Source organism: Notothenia rossii (assembly GCF_949606895.1).
Source record: "Notothenia rossii genome assembly, chromosome: 8".
Taxonomy (NCBI): Eukaryota; Metazoa; Chordata; class Actinopteri; order Perciformes; family Nototheniidae; genus Notothenia; species Notothenia rossii.
The window spans coordinates 43,246,615-43,260,409 of record NC_136906.1 but is presented as its reverse complement, the minus strand read 5'-3'; the positions used below and the strand labels follow the sequence as shown (position 1 = coordinate 43,260,409).

Sequence of the window (13,795 nt, the reverse complement as noted above, 5' to 3'; positions counted from 1 at the left end):
AGAGTCAAACTGCCATGAGAAAAATCGGTACCACTTTACAATAAGACTACCCTAATAAAGGGTTTATGAATAGTTTGTAATTCATTTATTAATTAAGTTGTGAAAACTTTATAAATCATTAATAAGATTTTATAAGATTTGAGATAAACAGGGCAACTGTGACCGGTTGCTTGCCAAATAGTAAGCCCACATTTATCTGTACTGCTAAGCCGTATTAGAAATGTTAGTAACTCATTAATAAATGGGAATGTGTTTTACACTTTACAATAAGGCTCCCTTTTGGCAGTTATAAATGGTAGTAACTCATAAATAAATGGTCATAAAGAGATGCCAAGAAACATCAAGATGAAAGGGGTCTAAGGACAGAGGGTGTCGTATTGTCATACTGATATTCTGTACAAACTGTGAAGTCCACTGAGACAAATGTAACATTTGTGATATTGGGCTATATAAATAAACATTGATTGATTGATTGATTGATTGATTGATTGATTGAAGGGGGGGAATAAACTCACTGAACAACAGATACCAAGGATGCTGGCTGATGAAGAAGACGAAGTAAGCTAGCCAATATAAGGCTTAGTCATCTTGCCAAATAGTGAGCCTGTGTTGACGTATGAAAACTCTGTTAGAACTGGTTTATAAATGGTTCTTAATGATTAATAAAGTGTTTACAACTTAATGAATAACCTAATTATTTATGAATCTTATATAAGTGTAGTCTTATTGTAAAGTGGTACCGAAAAATCGAATCAATGTTCCACAATCCGTCACTCATTGTACCAATACGGTTTATATCATACACAGCATATTATTATTATTATTATTATTATTATTATTATTATTATAGTAAAAATCGAATCTAAACTAATGTAATATTGAATCCCACACTTGACGATTGAGAACATAAATGTGTAACTTACCTCGTTTAAAGCTTTGTTGTAGTACTATGTCAATATTTATAATATATTTCACGGGCAGGTAGCCTACATTGAATTACAAGTAGAAGAAGAAGAAGTAGAAGAAAAAGTAGTAGAAGAAGAAATACGCTAACGCTACAAACAGACACAACTCTGTTACTCTGTTTTTACCATAGACTGGTTTTTACTGACATCTAACATTTTATTTCACCTTGTTTTATGTTTTTTAATGCACATTCAAAAACGGGAGCATTTTCCGGAGTTTCAACCGGGTACCGGCCACCGAAAACGGGGACTTTGCCCAGAAAACGGACGTTTTGGTCTGTGGACTGTGTTTACAGCTAAGCACACATGCTAACATGAATTAAGACTACAAGCTCACTTGGGGTTGAGGCTTTTTTACACGTTGCTTGACTGCCTGCCCACATATCTAATCCAAACATAGTAACGTATATTGAGGAAATTAATTATTTAAAGTTATTTAATAATTGTGACATTTATCGTACTTTTTGATGGATGAATGATGCTGAAAGTGAGGGGGCAAAGAATACAACTGAGGGGGCAATGCCCCCTTTTGCCCCCTCGTAGCGCCGGGTCCGGTGTGGTGTGTTTGTGAATATTAGGCCCGCCACCTGTGAGGAATCTTCCGCCAAATTCATGCGGATAGGAATGGGTTTTTGAATGTTATTCCCCGCCGTCTGTGTCGGAAAAAAGGTATGAAATTGATGTGAATTGATTGGGTGAAAATGAAAGTTTGAATGTGCTTTTTATTATCACCGGTCATTTATGAGGAACTGCCTCTAAATTCTATCCGGAGATTTAAAAATCACAACTGAATTGGGCAGTTGAAATTACAATTTTGGTAATAAATGTAAAACTGTGAATTAAGGTTTTAGATTAGAAAATGACCCCAGCATGATATGTTTAGGATTATAATGTTGTAAAGAGAGAAGGTAAAAACCCTGTATAAGTTTGGACCTATTTTTCTTCAAATAAACTGACCCCACATTTTGGATTGGGACAATTTAAAAGACATCTGCACTCTCCTCTCCTGCTTCAAAGGTAAGATTGCACACTGCCACACTCACACTTAGGTAGGGCCACACCTCATTTACTGATATCAAAATCCTTCGGGATCGCTTAAACAGATTTAAGAGAGTTGTCTGAATTGAAACAGCAGTTAATTGAACCTGGCTCTTCGGGGAGTTAATAGAGGTGAGATATTGCTGACGTTGGTGGATCTGAGCCAAGCAGTAAACTTACATAGACTCAATAACTTCAGTTAGGTTAGTAGGTCTGAGTAATTTCCCGGAATAAATTATCAGTCCTCACCGACTCTTACACACGCCAAGGGAGACAATCACTTAGCATCAGGGACGCGGGAAGTTAGTCAGAGAGCGTGCGGGGTATTTTTTTAAAATATTGAAGTTAAAAGCATCAATCTGGTGCACTTAGAGCAAAATTAAGAGACCTATGGATAACTGTTTTTCATGTATTCTCTCTGGCTGTCCATCTCATAATGTTCACATAGAAACTGGCCGTCAATAGGAATATCATTCAGAAGAATGATCATTTAATGCAAAAATCTGTCTCAAAAAGAGCTTGCACATTTAAATTCAGGCGTTGTTATGACAACGTCAGTGGCCAAACAGCCACATTTACTGCTGCAAATACGTTCAAACATGCTGTTGACACATAAAGCAGTGGCAACTATGTCACCATTTCAGCTAACTTTTTCTCAGAAATACTGTCACATAACGTCCATGTATATCAGTGCTAGGTTGATGTTTAGCTACAGTAAGCTAACTATGAAACACTTTTACTGACAGGAATCAGGATCAACAGCTTTCTTTGAAATCACCAGGTAACACTAAAAAACATAACATTTAGATTGTATGACAAAGTGTTTATTTAATATCTCTGTCTAGCTATAGCTACTTGCTAACGGTTTAGCCTACCCCAGCGATTCAAAGTCAACGTAGCTGTAATTTATGCTTTGCTTACATGTTCGCATAACTTGGAAGTTTACTGACATTTACATACCTACTTCACCTGGCTCAAGTGGTGGCTCTGGGGTTGTTATGTGAGCCACCCCTTGAGAACTGTCGTATTTTTTAAGAAAAAATGTTCTTATGTCCATCTTCAGAAACTCTGAGTCCGACTGACAGTTTATTTTAAATATTGTCACAGCTCACATGATAGGTACCTGTCAGCCAATAAGACATGTTTATTTCCATGCAACTCTCTGGTTGGTCTGGTGTCTTGCCTCTGTTGCATTCACTGAACATGGAAAAATTACAATTCTGCCGTCCTCTCATGATGAGGTTCAGGTAAAGCACGGTTAATGTATTATATTATTGAGGGAGAATTGTCCGGGGCTACAGAAAAAACATTCGGGGCTTTGGTCCTGTATAATAACTTCACATTAAATGCAATCATTTGGTCTTTAGCAACAGCTTGTGAGAGCAGTGCATTCATCTGTGTTCATTTTAGCCTGTGTGTTGATGGGACTTCTCATGCTCCCTAAATGTTTCCCCTGCCTTTCGCCAGCTCTTAAATCCTCCTTTCACAAAACTCCCATCCCTGATCTTGTCTGCACTGACAAGCTTCTTTTCTGCACACCGCATTATCACTTTCTCTTTTTATTTAGTGAAGCTTTTTATTAACTGCTTACACTAAAATGCTAACTCAAAAATAGTAACTCAAAATAAAAGTTTTGTATTGATTTGTTCAGTGAACTTTTTGGCGTTGCAGTTACAACTCCGACAACAGATGTGGGTGCTGCAGACCCCTCAGCACTCCCCCTTCCCACGTCCCTGATTAGCATTGCATCATAACCGTCGGGTCTCAAAATAGTAGCTACAGCGTACATTAATGAGTAATAGGATTATCTAATCCCCTAAAGAAGTTATAGAATTAACAAAAGAGAGAATAGGATCCCAGGTTTTGCTAAATGTATCAGAGCATCCCCTTAGCAGCTTCCTAATGACGTCACAGGATTTCGCGTCAGACATCTTGGAGTACCACTCTACTGGCGGTGTTACCGTTTAACTGGTTACACCAGGGAACTCGTGACGTTCTATAACGGTAGGAATGGGGCGTGTACTTTGAGGAGCCATTGTCGAATAACCAGGAAATACACATTTCGATCGCTTCTTCTGTTGTTTACATTTATCTTTTGGTATATTTGGCTCCATAGGAACACTTTGATGCACATTCAGTACCAGTGTGTGAGGTTGTGGTTGCGATGCCGATATCCAGACGCGTACAACAAGGACTACAAAATGACAATGAGGTGACTGGCTATGTCTGTTCAAAACATTGCAAACGTGAATAAATCATTTCAAATATATATTTGTCTCCGACTTTCATTTGTACATCATTGTTAATGTGATGTTTAGTAGCTTTGATAGCTGTCCATACCTCCAGACAGCCTAAAAGTAAGACACAAGGCTTGTTTGAGACAAGCGAGACCTGTTAGGCTTGTTTGAGACGCGTTGCGGCTCGCCTCGAAAGTAGACGAGAATAGCCGATCGCAGCCGGGGGAGGTCTCAAAAAGCTCGCCTGAAGTCGGACAGCTCCGAGTCGGATTCTTCTTCTTCTTCTTCTACTTCTTCGCCTTCTTCTTCTTCTCCCGGTTTTTTGGCGGATTGCAAACAACTTTAAGGTGCATACCGCCACCTCCGGAGTCGGCTTGACTTGGTTTGCATTCATAAAGAATGCACAAATGTGTTTAATCGTTCATGTCAGATATGTACTAAATAAATACATTTGTTCCTGCTCAAGATTAGATTCAACTTTATTGCTATTGCACATATTACAGGTACTGAGACAACGAAATGCAGTTTAGCTTCCAACCAGGAGTGCAACAAGCAGTAAAGTGAAAAGTAATGTACACAATCTACAGAATAAAATATAGAATGAATTGAATGATGAATAAACAGTGAGGGGTATGAATATACACAGCTGCCTGTGAGCAGTATGAACAGTGTGTATGAATATGCTAAGATATATAAAGTATGAAAACGGTAAGCAGTGCAAGTATAGTATAACATATATAGATATTAATTTCATGATGATAAACATTGTGGAACAATGATGAAAAATGTGAATGGAAGTTGCTACGTAAAACTGACACCAAACAACAACAAACTTTTGCCGAGCCAATTGGAGAGTTTCATCAGCAGCACGGGGTAAAAACCACCAATGAGCGCTCAGCTCGAGATACCAGCGAGTCGTTTCCCATCAAGCATTTCGCTTCCGCAGCCCGAGGAGAGGAACTGCGCCGCCTCGCCGCGCCTCGCTCTCAAGGCTGCGGGCGTCTTTGTCCCGCGAGATTTCAACGTCTCATGTGAGCGAGCCTCCAGAGCAAGTCGGACAAAATGACTAACCATCATGCAACGCACGAGCAAGACGTTGATCGAAATTGCGCAGGTCTGCGCAGGTCTCGCTTGTCTCAAACAAGCCTGTTTACTCACAGCCCGAATGCAGCATCGAGATCCGTGGCCAGCTGTGATCCCCTCCGATTAAGTTGTGACAGGACTTCTGTAGCTATTCTCCAGCGAGCAAGATTTTTATTAAATACCTCCATCCCTCTCATCACAACAAGACTCTACACACTGTGCAGAAAACATAAATGAAAATAACCTTGCTGGATAGCTTAGAATGAAACAAACAAACTATCTTCCATGGCTGATACTGATGTCACAGTAACGGGTAAACCACAGAAAAGTCCAGCGGGGCACAAGTTGAATCCATATAATGAAATTGTTATTTTAGATATATATATATATATATATATATATATATATATATATATATATATATATATATATATATATATATACATATATATATATTTATATTTATTTCTGTCCTAGATTGTCTGGCTATATAAACCGGCGGAAGTGTCACAACTTTCTTGGTTTGTGATTATAGAGAGAGAGATAGATAGCGAGAGAGGTAGATTGCGAGACAGAGATAGATAGACATAGAGAAAGATCGGCTGTACGTAAGTGAGTATTGAATGTGATAGAGTGTTTGTCCTTGTGTGTGAGTGTGAGTGTGAGTGTGAGTGTGTGTGTGTGTGTGTGTGTGTGTGTGTGTGTGTGTGTGTGTGTGTGTGTGTGTGTGTGTGTGTGTGTGTGTGTGTGTGTGTGTGTGTGTGTGTGTGTGTGTTGGAGGGAGAGAATAGCTGTAGAGCTAGCCAAGAGGGGATGGATTCAGAAGTTGTGAAACAACTGATGGATTTTATGATCCACAACATTTATCCTGATGGCTTGAATAGAACTAACAACAGGAACTAGTTGATGCTCTGTATGTGATGACTACTTCCATTCTGGAGAGGATCACAAATACATGGATCCTGAGATTGAAGCTCAAGCCGGGGAACAGGGAGATTTTTCCAACAATTTCCAATAAATGTTATTCTGAAACATAACTATCACTGTTGTCTTTCCTTCTATAACACTGATGTAGGCCAAGAAAAACGTTGCATTACATAATATCTAAACTTACATTTGGGCACTTTAAATATAGCCAAAATTAGGTGAAGCTGTCCTAATCAGTGGGTCCTAATGTTGCAAGACGGGGAAGGCAGACATAATTGCTTAAACATATAGGCTTAACCCTTTAATCGCCAGACCAAGAAAAAAATCTATGAAGAAATTATTTGTTTGCATTTTTTTAACAAATGGGACACAAACTACCACAAACTACTTTTTTTTTCACTGACTACACAGTTTTGTTTTTATGAGCCTCAACCAACTGGTCGTGCTGGCGTTTTATGGTAAAAGTGCATTTTCAACAATCATCATCTACAGTATTTGTATGCATCAAACTCAAATAAAACACAAACTCAAATAAATGTTTTTCTTTTATGGAAAATGAGCAATATATATACCAGATATATTCATACAAGATAATAAAGGATTGTCAACCATTTTCATTTTTTTCAAGCCATCAGGATAAATATCTTGGATCACAAAATCCATCAGTTGTTTAACAACTCCTGAATCCATCCCCTCTTGGTTAGCCCTACAGCTATTCTCTCCCTCCAAAACACACACACACACACACACACACACACACACACACACACACACACACACACACACACACACACACACACACACACACACACACACACACACACACACACACACACACACACACACACACACACACACACACACACACACACACACACACACACACACACACACACAGACACACACACACACACAAATACCTTAGTTATAAGGACATCAGGTAAAACTGGACATTTTATACACACACACTAGCCTAACAATACCTTAGTTATAAGGACATAAGGTATAACTGGACATTTTATACATACATACACTAACCTAATAATACCTTAGTTAAAAGGACATCAGGTATAACTGGGCATTTTACACACACACTACCCGAACAATACCTTATTTGTGAACCACCCAGATTTAACAGGTCTCTAACCATACACAAAAGCATTCTTGATGTTAGACTGGTTGTAATAAAGGGAGCAGGACACAGTTTTTCAGCTCTCTGTTGGTTAACAGTCTAAATCACTTGCAGTTTTAGCTGAGGTGAAAGAGCCCCTACATCTCTCACCAATGACAAAGGAATGAGCTCCCTAAGATGCTGCTATTGTGTGGCCCGCAAATGCATATTTTGTTTTACAGGATTTCTGTACCAGTTGAGTGTACAAAATTGACAAGGACTTTTAATTTGCAGATATTTCAAATTCTTTTTTTAAAGATGTTTTTGACCAGAGTGCCATTATTCCAGAGAGTGTGAAGTTGGAAGACAGAGGATAAGACATTGCCTGTAAGCTACGGAGGGATTGGGATTCGAACCCATCTAGTAGGCAGTGGAGACAACTTTCATGGGCCGCGCGCACTAACCACTGTGTCACCTCACAAGAATTGAATATACTGACATAATTTATACGTTTTGCCTCAAAAGTGAATATTAGACACAGATTCAAACTGTAGAGTCAATGGGATTTCTTCAAATAAAAAGGACAACAGACTCAACAGCTTGGATTTAAGCATTTACCTCATTTTTAATGAACCTTTTTTCATCACCAACATTTCTTCACTTAAAACTAAAACATCTTTTACCAAATATATTTGTTATTAATACATTTTAAAATGAAATGCTTTGAAAAAATAAGGTAAAATAAAAGTGTAACTATGTACAAATACATACAGCTCTACAAAAAAATGCTACCACTGCTAAATCATCAGTTTCTCTGGTTGTACTAGTTATAGGTATGTGTTTAAGTCAAATTTACGTTTTTTGATTTATTCTATTTACTACCGACATCTCTCCCAAATTTCAAATACAAATATTATTATTTAGAGCATTTATTTGCAGAAAATTACAACTGGTCAAAATAACAAAAAAATAAGCAGTGTTTTCAGACCTCAAATAATGCAAAGAAAACAAGTTCATATTATTTTTTAAACACAGCTTTCATGCGTTTTGGCTGCCCTCCACCAGTCTGTCACATGGCTGCTGGGTGACTTTATTGTCAGACTTATTATCAGAGCAGAAGGAAGCACGATTTGTTCCAGGAGAACCTTGTACGTCGTTCAATTCATGCTTCCTTCACAAAGACATTCAGCCGTGCTGAAGCCCCCCCAGATCATCACCCATCCTCAACCAAATGTCCAACACCTGGTCATCTTATGGTTAGACAGAGACCTGGAGAGGCCCTACAAGCCTCAGTGTCCCGCAGCCACTGTGAAATTTGGTGAATGAAGCATGAATCGAACCACGTACAAGGTTCTCCTGGAACAAGTCGTGCTTCCTTCTGCTCTGACAAAAATAATTGTTTTTTCCAACAGGACGATACTCCATGCCACACAGCCAAGTCAATCAAGGTGTGTTTGGAGGATCACCAGATCCAGATCCTCTCATGGCCACCCCAATCTCCAGACCTGAACCCCATGGGAAACCTCTGGAATGTGATCCAGAGGAAGATGGTTGGTAACATGCCATCCATCAAAGCTGAGTTGCTTGAATTGTTGCACCAGGAATGACATAAAGTCACCCAGCAGCCATGTGACAGACTGGTGGAGAGCAGCCAAGACGCATGAAAGCTGTGATTCAAAATCAGGGTTATTCCACCATCTGGTGATCCTCCAACCACACCTTTCAATGTTATAATTTTTGAGGGCGCAAGAAGATTCTTTGGGGTTTGCAACACACTTAATTATTGCCCTCTCAGAGAATGAGACTGTTACAGCTGTCGTGTTAAACCTTGGAAGATTCTGAGTATTGTATGTGGTAGGTTCATTATCAGAACAGGAAGCCCCATCAGGGATGAAATCTTCATCAAGTTGGAATGTGTCAGAGGTAGTAGCAGCCGTGTCTTCTGGTACAACACAGTTCTTTGTAGAGGCGGTTGGTGCAGTCTTACCATGGGGTGGCTTTGAATCCCTGATGGTGGCAATGAGATGATCCCAATCGTTATTTGCTTCAGAGTCAGGTGGGCAGTCTTCATCAGCGCTGGATCCATCACTGCTAAATGCACTTTTGGGAATGTAGTCTTTATCACAGAAGGAACCTTCATTACTGGAAAGGCAGGTGTCCTTCACCTTTGAACAAAAAAGGAACACCAAGTTTGTATTTTCTTCATTATCCAGAAAAATGTACTGGTAACATTTGTTGAGCATTATTTTAACATCAAATCACTGTGCATTTCACCATATAACAAAGAAGAAAGCAAGTCAAATTGAATTTTTGTTAAGTTTTTGAAACCAGATCCAGACCCCACGCAGCATTCTCATCTTTTTGTCATTACTGGTGTCACTTTCTGGTTGCTAACAAACGCCATTGTAACACATAAACACACATCAGCGCACACTGGGCTCACAGGGAGGGGGGGGGAGGGGGGGGGGGGGGGCAGGAGCTCCAACAAGGCGTGTAGGACAGAGAGTGAATACACATACTATACAGAGATGCTGTATGAGAAACCTATGTGAGTTTGGAACATTGAACAATGTGAATCTATTCTAGTTGACCTCAACAATGGATCAGTGGATCAGTTGAAATCGATCAGTGGAAATGGCCATGTCATTGGACCCTTAACAGTTATAGAGGTGTGCACATGCTGGATGAAGGCAATGATCTAATGTCTAGTCATGTCAACAGGTTGTAAAATCATCTGTCCTTACAAGGACTGCTGTCCCTACAAGACACCCTGAGACTAGACGGCCTTTATCTTTCTGTGTAGTATGACATTATACAGAAACATTTTAATCTTGTAATTTTTTACTCCTGTTGACATCATCTGTCCTTACAAGGACTGCTGTCCCTACAAGACGCCCTGTGACCAGACGGCCTTCATCTTTCTGTGTAGTATGACATTTAACCCGTTTCAATTTGACCCAAAGTATGGGGAAATGGAGCCCCTTACCAAGACGATAGTCCTGGTAAAACAGCTTCAATCTATACCAGTCAGCGACACGCAACAATGTGTGGAAAAACAATACATTGAAACTTACCATCTTGTCCCCTGATGTTTTTGGAGTTGTACGAAGTTCGGTCCCACCACATACTTCCTGTAAATAAGTGAAAGACAGGCACGACTTTAAAACATTATTGACTAATTTTGTATTAAATCAGGTGAAATTCAGAAAATAACGTTAACAGTACAATTTTTTTTGCTGAAATAAATCAAATCTGCTTAACTGAGCTGAGTGGTAGTACCATGAAGAGCAATGCAACACTTTTTCCCTGTCAGTTAAGCAATGTCCTAAAGAGAACATAACCTCACTATTGAGCACCAGGTTCAAGCAGGATCCCCATAGTTGTATGTTATCTCCTCGTCTGGGAATATTTCCTTTACAGCAAATAGGTACAAGTGTGGGGAATTTATTTTAATTGTGTAGCAGTCAGTTTATATTTTTGGCAGCACTGTTGAGCATTTTAAAAATGTATTTTCATGCCCCTGTACAAGGCTTAGTATTTCTATCTTTATAGCCACTGGTGTAAAGTAACTAAGTTCATAAACTCAAGTACTATACTTGGGTAAAATTTTGAGCTACTTATATTTTACTTAATTATTTCAATGTTTTGCTACTGTGTACTTCTACTCCTCTACAGTTCAGAGGTACATGGTGTACTTTTCCTCCTCTACATGTATTTAATACCTTTAGTTACTTTACAGATGTGGATGAATGATGTGAAATATAATCAATTGTTAAATCAGCCTTTAGTTCCACCTGGAGTAAATCCACAAGCTACCCTGCAGTATACAAAGTAATTCAAACTAGATGCACCTTTACCAGCTTTGAGAACACTTTCATGATCAATCATTATAAAACATATCATATCTATTATTCTGAAATGGACCAATCTGCACAATGACTACTTTTACTGTCGCTACTTTCACTATATTTTGATGAGAATACTTTTCTACTTTTACTTGAGGAACATTTTGAATGCAGGACTTTTACTGTAACAGAGTATTCCTACACTCTGGGACTATTACTTTCACTCAAGTACAAGATCTGAGTACTTCTACTTTTACTCAAGTACAAGAGCTGAGTACTTCTACTTTTACTCAAGTACAAGAGCTGAGTACTCCTACTTTTACTCAAGTACAAGATCTGAGTACTTATACTTTTACTTGAGGAACATTTTGAATGCAGGACTTTTCCTGTAACAGAGTATTCCTTAATTGTTGTATTGGTGCATACATGAGGATATGGTAAACGTTCTTCAGCAAAGCTAAGACATCTGTTTGAGCGGCCACTTTAGTATGATGATTAATGATCTATCGATCATAAATCTATCGATTAGATGACATTTACATATTACATTTCCTGAAAACGTACATTGTTGAAAATACGTGAGGCTGATGACCTAAGAGCAATGGCTAAAAGGTCAGGGTCATATTGATGAAACAATGCAATACGGCCTTTGATACTACATACTGTATGAGATGAATGGCTTACCTTTAAATGTGCTAATGAACCTGGCCTCTAGGAAGGGTTTGTCTCTGCCCAGAATGATATGCTCTATTGCATCCTGTTCAGCAGTCTTTCTCCAGCTCCTTTGCATCATCCTTGCTAAAAAATAAAACAGAGAACAGGCTAAGTTTAATGTACATGATTAACAATAACATCTCTTGGGGGAAAAAAGATGCATTAGAAAAAAGAGGGGTTCAATATGAGGCATGATACACTGTTCTATTAAAGATGGTAGTTCATTAATAAGAATGCAAAACATTTTTAAAGTCCCGGAACGTCATCCTGGTGTGCTCCGACGGCAGTGCACCTACAGTCACCAGCTACGTCTGCATGTTGGTGCATGAAACCTACAGGTGCATGAAACGCTGCACGTTTCATTTGCAAAACACGGTAGTCTGCTCCTCCATGCATGCACAGATCATGCACTGAGGAGCCGCTCCGTTGTAACCGCATGACGGCTGCACGGATGTGAGAGCTACACAGTAACACACAGCACACATCTGTCTTAGCAGCATTTTAAAGACGATTATTTATTCAAAGAGTAACAGGCCAGTAGTATAACTAGTCATCAACACACATGAGTGGGCATAAATAGTCAGCCTTTTAATATCACATTGCATTTAATTCAGTTGTAAAGCGGAAGTCATTACCATGTGGTTGATGCTAAGCTAAACTGTGCTAACTGACAGCAGAGCTAAAGGTTAATGTAACGTTTACAGTCAAATGCAGTGTCTTGATAGGATTAACTTACGAAATAACTAACTAACTAACTAACTTCATCCTATTACTTTTTTAAAACACACGAAAAGCGATGGGGAGCATGCCCCGTGGTGTTCACTGAGCCGGACAAACAAAGTAATAAACGAACAGCTGCAGTTTTGATGCTGGGTTGTAGCTGGCCACCAAAGAAACATTTAAATCCTTATGTTTTGTTTCAAATACATGATAACAAATATCACTTACCAGTTTTGGTTACAAGTCCGAATTGCCGTCAACGATCTCCTCCATGTACTACTAGGCTTGTTTGAGACAAGCGAGACCTGCGCAGACCTGCGCAATTTCGATCAACAGGCTTGTTTGAGACAAGCGAGACCTGCGCAGACCTACGCAATTTCGATCAACGTCTTGCAAGTGCGTTGCATGATGGTTAGTCATTAGGCTTGTTTGAGACAAGCGAGACCTGCGCAATTTCGATCAACGTCTTGCTCGTGCAAGAAGAAGAAGAAGCCGACTAGGAGCTGTCCGACTTCAGGCGAGCTTTTTGAGACCTCCCCCGGCTGCAATCGGCTATTCTCGTCTACTTTCGAGGCGAGCCGCAACGCGTCTCAAACAAGCCTATTTTGTCCGACTTGCTCTGGAGGCTAGCTCACATGAGACGTTGAAATCTCGCGGGACAAAGACGCCCGCAGCCTTGAGAGCGAGGCGCGGCAAGGCGGCGCAGTTCCTCTCCTCGGGCTGCGGAAGCGAAATGCTTGATGGGAAACGACTCGCTGGTATCTCGAGCTGAGCGCTCATTGGTGGTTTTTACCCCGTGCTGCTGATGAAACTGTTTATCATCATGAAATTAATATCTATATATTAGGGATGTAACGATATACCGAATATCGCGGTATCGCGGTAAATAAACTTCCCAATACCGTTGTGAGCCTGACTAAATCTACCGCGATTTAAAAAAAAAAAAATACATATATTTCTTTTTTTTTAAACACTTTTTAAAAAAAAAACCTTTATTTAACCAGGTGGTCCCATTGAGATCATCGATCTCTTTTTCAAGAGAGACCTGTCCAACATGGCAGCAAGTAGGTTACAACATGAAAATAAAACAACAGATAACACAAAAGGACATCGTATTTACAGGGCTACATTTACACACCTAGAGACATTGACAAG

At 39.5% G+C, this 13,795-nt stretch overlaps 1 long non-coding RNA gene across 1 annotated transcript; it reads right to left on the bottom strand.

Annotated features, from left to right (window-relative positions):
• Positions 1–7,209: 7,209 nt before the first annotated feature.
• Positions 7,210–13,252, bottom strand: LOC307017257. Its single transcript, XR_013802096.1, has 4 exons — positions 12,869–13,252; positions 11,891–12,004; positions 10,436–10,492; positions 7,210–9,526 (listed from the first exon to the last, which is right to left on the bottom strand). It is a non-coding gene; the product is annotated as an uncharacterized lncRNA (long non-coding RNA).
• Positions 13,253–13,795: the final 543 nt, after the last annotated feature.